Raw genomic sequence first — 8266 nt, 5'->3', positions numbered from 1 at the left:
ACGGGCACAAAAGCCGGGAAATTTCAGAGCCAATCTGGGCCAGGGGAGGCCGGAGCTCGTGAGCGGGCCTGAAATGATCCTTCCAGGCTGCAGAGAAGAGAGCGGCCTGCCCGGCAGCCAGCCTGCCCAGCGGCAAACAGGAAATCCCAGAATTTATAGATGACCCCGTTACAAGGCAAATGTTTTGGAACAAATTGTTCTTCTTTTAAATCCTTGTTTTCCACTAGTTTTTCTTGCTGGGTCCTCCCTCCTTTCCACCTTCCCGATGCCCTTGTTAAACCGGGGCCACAGCGCCACCTGCTGCCCCTCGTGGGCAGCGGGACTCGGCCGGGACCTGGCCCTGGGTCCTCCCGCCGCCTCCACGGCCTTACAATGGGTGAGAGAGTGGCTTTCTGGCTCCAGTCCCCAGAGTTTGTGCTTACGATCACGTACCGACCGCAAGAGAACTGCTCCTGTCGTTATTATGTGACCTGAAGGCTCACGGCAAACCCTCTCCCTACCGCCCGTCCTCTGGGCGAGCCACGGCTGCCTGGCGGAAAAAACAAGTCATGTAGCATCACCGTCCAAGGCTGGGTCTCCACTGCCTGCAAACCAGCTGTCCACCCAATAAGCCTCAACTTCTTCTGGGCCCAACTATAGCTACTTCATCAGGTGGCGTGGAAAACATTATGTGTACGTGCCTGGCCATAGGAGACGCCCCTTTCTCTCCTATTGCCTGGAGAGTCTTAAGAGGCAAAGGCTGGACCTCAGAATAATGGCATGCTTCTCTCCTTACAAGAGTGACAGTTCCAGGAGGGCAGAACACACCAGCGCAGGCGACAGGCCGTGGCCAAGCCCCCACTTCTGAGCTGAGCGACCCTGGGAGGGTTGTTCCTCCTTCTTCAGGCTCGGGTTCCTCACCTGTTTCTGGGACAGTCGTAGCAACCATACCACAAAGGGCTGCTGTGAGCACCGAAATGAGGGCACATACAGAATTTAGCAGAGGGTCTTGCGGGCTAATGAAGACCTCTACAATCCCAGCTATAATCGTTATTATGAGACGAACATGGTGCCTGGCACATAATAAGTTGAATAAATATCAGAGGAATGAAAACACCATAGAGCAGAGGTCAGAAGACTTTGATTAGTCACAGTCCAGCCACCAATGTCTACGAGACACGAAACATGGCTATGCCTGCTCCTCCTCATCCAGAAACCTTCCTTTATTGAGTATCGGGCCCTCTGCCCGGGGCCTCAGTTTTTCCACCTGTCAGATGGGCATGCCATCTGCCTTACCTGTTGCTCAGAGATACGGAGGGGATCCGTCGTATGTGAATGTTTGTGAAACTGCTTTGAAAAGTTTAAAGAGTCTAGGAAGGAAGGAAGTCTTTATTTTCATTTGGGGTGGTTCCGTGTGTCTGGTGGCCTTGCCCTCAACCTCCAGGGGTCTCTTGGGCTCTCGGGGATAAATGGGGTCCCTCCTGACACAGAGTGTAGCCATATCTGGAGCCCCAACTCACCGGGGATGTCAGATGAGTTTTATAATACAAAGGCTGAGCTAATTAACTCTTTCGCTACTGACACAAGTTGAATACACTCCAAGAAGTGGGTCCCCCTCTAGGAAAGCTCCGTCTCTAAGTCAGGGAGAGAGAAGAATGCATGGTGGGTCTCCAGTCTGGCAACTAGTGGATCATGTGATCTCAGGAAGCAAGGCTGGGGCCCCCTGGAACACCAGGAAAAGGAGTTCCGACCTAGTTGGGTGGGTCCTAGGGAGCCACAGAGGATTCATAAGCAAGGGAGGAACATGTCCAGAAAGAATTCAGGAAGCCACATGGAGAATAAATTACAGCAAGGACTACACAGTTCCTTCCATGCCACGTGGCCTAGAGGTAACCGACCAACTGTCGTGATTTGCATGGGACAGAGGGAGGTCCTGGAACGTGGGGTCTTCAGCTTTAAAACTAGGAAAGTCCCGGGACGAGTTGGTCACCGTAATTCAGTGTAACAACACCTCCTGGAACTGTGCCATAATGGTGATTCTGACTGCTGCCCTGTAAGCCACGCTTTCCTGAACCTCCTCCCCTGTTCTCACAAATGACCTCTCTCCTGTCCCATTCCTCCCTCTTCTAGTCTGCTGAGCCACAACTAGTTTAGCAGGTTAACACACCCGCATGGATTGCATGCTTATCCCTGCTCGGCGACATTTGTGCCTTTAAACAAATGCCTCCTAGAGACAATGTTTTAACCCAATGGAGTGACTAATAGTAAAAATTTTTAGCACAGGAGAGCTGGGGAAGATTTGGGGGGTAAATGCGGAACTGCCACACACATACCCCCCCCAGCCCCCCGCCATCGCACCCTATCAGCAGCTATCTATTTTACTTTGCACCGAGCCGGCTCTGTCTCCCTGGCTCTTGGCTCACGAGCCGGTCCTGCCAAGCAAGCCTGCAGGAGCCTGGGCTGCTTAAATATTCTGTAAATAATGCTGACTATGGAACTTTATAGATAGGCTCACAGAATCACAGCAATAGAATCACAGATTGTCAGAGTAGAAACAGATGCTAGACATCGTAGAGTCCAGGGTCAGAAAATACACTGCACTCGAGCTGCCACTTCCCCCTGCCTGGCCCATGGCAGACATCACTAATCAATCATGACACTGTCTAGCTGAGTCTGTAGCCTTAGAATCCTTCCAGGCATTCCAGGAAGCAGCTACCAATTATCTTGGATCTACTAATAATAGCTAAGGTTTATTGAATACACTTACTGTATTCCTTTTCCCACACCCTTGCTTCTTATTTCCACTTTAATCACTGACTGTTTGCCTGGCTCTTTGTATCAGGGTTTCTCAACCTCAGCACCATTGACATTTGAGCCAGACAATCCTTGGCAGTGGAAAGTCTTGGGCATTGTAGGATGTTTAACAGCATCCCTGGCCCCTCCCCACTAGATGCCAGTAGCACTGCCTGCCCACCTAAGTTGTGACAAACAAAAATGTCTCCAGACATTGTCAAATGTCCCCTGGGGGTGGGAGGATAGAGGGCAAATCCTTCTAGGTTGAGAACTATTTGTTTACATATTTTCTCTAATCCTCATCACGCTCCTCTAAAGCAGATTCTCCGGATTTTTATTTTACAGATGAAGAGACTGAGGCTGAGAAAGAACCCAAGACTAGTTGGTGACAAAAGCAGGATGCAGGGCCCAAATTCCCCTTCGAGAGCTCTTCCTCCTCCAGCCGGGAAATTCCGTTCGGCTTATTGTCTTTGGCTGCAAACTCCCAGGGGAAGGAATGGAACCTGCGAGGCTGAGAAAAACCAGATGCCTAATCGATGCTCTTGCATGTGACAAGGGCGCTGGGGGTGGACGGGGCCTGGTGCTGCATGGCAAACATTTCAGCCTCTTTTGCTCCTGAAAGTGGCTCTGGGTGCGGAGACAGGCCGGGGAGGAGGCTGTCTGGGACCGTATGACGCTTGCCAGTGGCACGAAGGCTGTTAGAGACGTGGTAGCAACATTGCTTATAATCCTCCCTTCTCTCGAACATTGACAAGGCTCTCCCCACTTCTTGGGAAGCTCATGAAATCTGGCCTTGCCCCCAGAGAGTTGGGGTTGAAAACCTGACAGTTTGGACGTGCAGCCCGTGGGCAATGTTTCCCTTCTCTGGGGCTTGTGTCTGTGCCAAGAAATCCTAACAAAGGGGGAACAAAATTAATTAATTTTAAAAACCCATAAAAAAGGCTCATGAAACCGACTGGTAAGAAACTGTCCATTTTTCTCCTTGGCGGCGATCAAAATGTCGAGAGTTCCTACACACATATTTTACAGACGTTCCATAAATCTTCTCGTTGTGCTTCTTCCCTATAAGTGAGGTCCCCTGGGAAGTCATTGAGTTTCCTCACTACATGTATTCAAGAGAAAATTGGATGTAACACTTAGAGAAGGCAGCGGTCAGGGAGGGGGAGGCGGGGTGGGGGGGAGGAGAGAAGCTAGGCTGGAAGTTCAGTGCCAAACACAGGGATGCCCCTTGTCTTGGAAATTCCTGAAATTTCCAACCGTCTCTTGCTTTGAGTGCACAAATAATCTCTTTGTGCGATCTTTTTACTCTTTTTCTGTATTTATTTCAGACTGCGAAAGTAATACTCCTTTTGCACAAAATCTGAAAGGATAGAGGAAAGTAGAAAGAAACAAAACAGAACCGAAAAAAACCCCACCTCGAATCCCAAGTTTTCTTGCTTTGTTTTGCACTTTCCTGGGCAGTTTGGTGGCACCGCTTCAGCGAGAGGGGTCCAACTTCAGTGTACATAACAGTCACCAGGGAGCTTGTTAAGATTGCAGAATCCCCAAGCCTGCACCCCTGAGAGTGGGAGTCTGTAGGTCGGGGGTGGGTCCCACGATCTGCGTTTTTAATAAACCCCTTGGGTGACTCTGATATGGACGGTCGTCGGACCACACTTGAAGAAATAATGAGTTTCAGGTTTTTCATACCCTCGGCAAATCAGAGACGTGAAAATCCAGATTTAAAACAAAAATCGGGGGGTAAGGATTTGTTTTCTGAGAGGGCTCAGCTTAAATAGGCATTTCCCTCATTGCCGTTAACATATGATTCCGTTCACACTCAGTGAATCAGCGACGAAGCCAGGACTTCATCTGCAACTCTCTGGGCCAATACGGCATACCGCCACCTTTTTACAGAGCAGCGTTGACACCCATCTGCTCAAATAAATTAACGTTTCCATCTCAAATAACTCATTTGGCTGGATCATCAAGGTTACACGCCAACTCAAAGAGAGAGTGGGGGAGGCAGTACAGGGGCTGGGGAGGGGGAGGAGAGGCATTTTGCAATGTATAAGTTGCAACATTGCGGCATTTTTTTAGCCAAAAAGGCAGGGCGGGTGGATGAACACAGTTACAGTGTAATTCACATGCGCTCCGTTACTATCTCCTTTCATAATTCCTGCTGATGCCTTGGGGGAGGGGCTCGCTGGAGCTCCATTAGCTGGTGGTTGCAGCAATCTGGGGCAATATTCCCTGTGCAAAGACACTGTGTGGAGTTTGTGTGAGCATGCACGCATGTGCGTGTGTGTGTGTGTGTGTTTAGGGGGACAGTGACGAGAAGTGGGAAATTGTTCCAGACAATAAGATCAAGAAGTTCAGTGAAGGGCACAGAGTGTATACGGTGGAAAGGGCAGGTATTTTTTTTCTTTTTTCTTTTTTAACTTCTTAATTTGAAATAATTTTAGAGTTAAAGAAAAGGTGAGAAAATAGTGCAGAGATTTCCCATATATGCTTCAGCCAGCTTTCTCTAATGTTCACATCTTTCATAACTATGGTACAAGGATCAAAACCAGGAAACTCACGTTGGTTCACGACCATGAAATAAACACAGGTCCTATTCCGATTTCACTCCTTTCTCCACTAACGTCCTTTTCCTGGAGAACAGGTACTTTCAAGTCAGAGACATGTGGGTGTGAACCCCAGCTCTGTTACTGTGAAATTGTCCATCCATACTATCTCCCTGAGCCCTGGTTTCTTCTCTGTATAATGGGAGACAACTGTATCTACCTGATAGGGTCTTTGCGATGATTACATGCAAAAATGTGTGTCCAGAGCCTGGCACACAAGTAGGCACTGACGCTGGTTTTATTTCCCCACCTCCTTCAAAGCAGCGCTCCGTCCTCAAGGACGAACCAGCATTTGCGTAAATTCTTGTTGGACCAGCCTGACTTAGTCTCAGCTGCTGGATCAAGTGGCTCTATTTCGGGAAAAAAGAAAAGACAGGAGGCAAAGGAGATTAATTAGGAAGCTATTGCAACAACCCACGTCAGCTAAATCTGCACGGTGGCAGCAGAGAGGTACGGAGAGGAAGAGTTTAATAAACATATCAAATGCAGCATGAAGAGGAGCTGATCACGGACTGGATGTGGAAAGTGGAAATGGGAGGGGTCAACAATTAGCAGATTACACTTTTGAGTGACTGATAATCCCTTTAAACTGAGATGAGCAAGAGGGGAGCAGTCCAAGGGCGGAGACAGAAACAATAATAACCCTAACCAGCGCTGGTTGAGTCCCTGCTGCCTGCCTGCCAGGCACTGTGCTCAGCGCTTTCCAAGCACAATGTCATTGAATTCACCTAATAATCCAAGAAAATTAAGTCACTTGCCCGCGTAATTTGTTTGGAAGTACTAAAGCCCTTCTGGAAGTACTGAAGTTATGGAGTCCAGGACCAGCTACATAATCTGCAGGGCTCACTGAAAAATTGAAAATGAGACCCTTTGTTCAAAATTTATTAACAATTTCAAGACGGTGACAGCAGAACATTAAAGTAAGCCTTCTGAGAGCAGGGCCCTGTGTGCAGGGTCTCAGGCCCTCCCGCAGGAAATCCGTGTGAAGTCAGGACCACAGAAAGACCTTGAGAAGAGAAGTGAGCTAAGGAAGAGCCATGGGGACAGGCCTGCACTGGGGGCCACACTCACTGCCACCAGCAAAAGAAACTGGCAAGGAAGGAGTAATCAGCAAGCAGGAGAAGGAATAGGAAGGTGCAGTCAGAGCCACCAAGAGGGAAAAAGTCACAGGAAAGAGAGCGAGGAGCATAAGGAGGAAGGCGCCCCTCTGTTTGCAGATGAGGACATTGCTGTTGGCCTTCGGAGCCCCGTTTCTCAGGAGTGGAGGAGGCAGAGGCCAGACCGCCGTAGCCAGTGGACTTAATGGAAGTGAGGGAGCGACAGAGTGGTCCCAGCCTTCTCATCTCAAGAAGTTCTTCCACTGCCAAGATCAAGTTTGCGTCACGGTGAAAGTGATTTCTAAAAAAATCAGACTGCTTAAACACTGCTTCTCCTGTGGGCCCCCTGGGCACTAAGAAAGGCCTTCCTCCTTCTGCCTGCCTTCCTTCCACTCAGCCTCACAAATGGTTGGCCGGTACTATTCTTAAGTTGTGGCCCAGGACTGGCGCTGAGGAGTCTTGTGCAGCAACAGCTAAAATCTCTTTCCGGAGACTCAAATGCTGCCGGCCTTCAGAGTGGTCAGCGGGGCTCGGATCCAGGAACGGGCTACTTTCCTCTGTTTGGACAATTGCAACCAGGGACAAATCATCATGGACCGTTTATTTATAGACATTGGCTGGGCTCTCGGTCTCATCCTGAATAAAGATACTAAGAGGAAAGAGGCAGCTCACAGCTCATATGGACCCAGACTCACAAAAAGAAACTCGCCTTCACTTTCACAGCCTTCTGTTTCCAGTGTTATCCTCCTGAATGTTTTTACTTCTCTTTTCCTTCCTCAGCCATAGAATCCCAGAGCCCCCAAACTATTAGAAGCCCCCCAAACTATTGGCCTTATACCCAAGTATGTAAGTCACCACCAACATTGACACAGAACACCTAGCGTCTCCATGACTGGTTACTTCTTGAGTCTAATGATCTGCATCTTCAGGAATTTTTACATTTCTAAAGTCATAGGAATGGTCCATTCCACAACAAAAGTTTAATTTAAAAAAAAAATAGGGCCAACCCCAGTGGCCTAGAGGTTAAGTTCGTCATGCTCTGCTGCGGTGGCCCGGATTCAGTCCCCGGGTGCAGACCTACCCCACTCGCCTGTCAGTGGCCATGCTGTGGCGGTGGTTCACATACAAAAAGAGGAAGATTGGCAGCGGATATTAACTCAGGGTGAATCTTCCTCAGCAAAAAAAAAAAAACCACTTTATTTTTTAGAGCAATTTTAGGTTCACAGCAAAACTGAGTGGAAAGTACAGAGTCCTCATATACCCCTGCTCCCCACACACAGCCTCCCCCACTGTCAACATCCCTCATCAGAGTTGGACTTGTTGCAACTGATGAACCTACAGTGACACTCATTATTACCCAAAGCCCACAGTGCACACTCGGGTTCACTCTTGGTGTTGTACATTCTATGGGTTTTGACAAACGTAGAATGACATGTACCCACCTTTACAGTATCAAACAGTATAGTCTCACTGCCCTAAAAATCCTCTGTGCTCCGCCTATTCATCCCTCCCTCCCGCCTAACCTCTGGCAACCACTAATCTTTTTACTGTCTCCTTAGTTTTGCCTTTTCCAGAATGCCATATAGTTGGAATCATACAGTATGCAGTGTTTTCAGAGAAAAGTTTAACTTTTAGTAAACTTTCTCTCTAAAAAAAGAAAAAAATGCATGCTTAATGTAGAAAAATCCAACTGCACAGAAGTGTATGCAATTTCCGGTGTGAACTAGTCTGGATAGCTATGCTACACTGCATAACAAGCAAGCCCAGAAATCTCTTTTGCTGATAACAAGT

Source organism: Ceratotherium simum, chromosome 35 (genome assembly GCF_057802395.1).
Source record: "Ceratotherium simum simum isolate JZ-2026a chromosome 35, ASM5780239v1, whole genome shotgun sequence".
NCBI classification, from domain to species: Eukaryota; Metazoa; Chordata; class Mammalia; order Perissodactyla; family Rhinocerotidae; genus Ceratotherium; species Ceratotherium simum.
Note: the sequence above shows the minus strand (reverse complement) of the source record.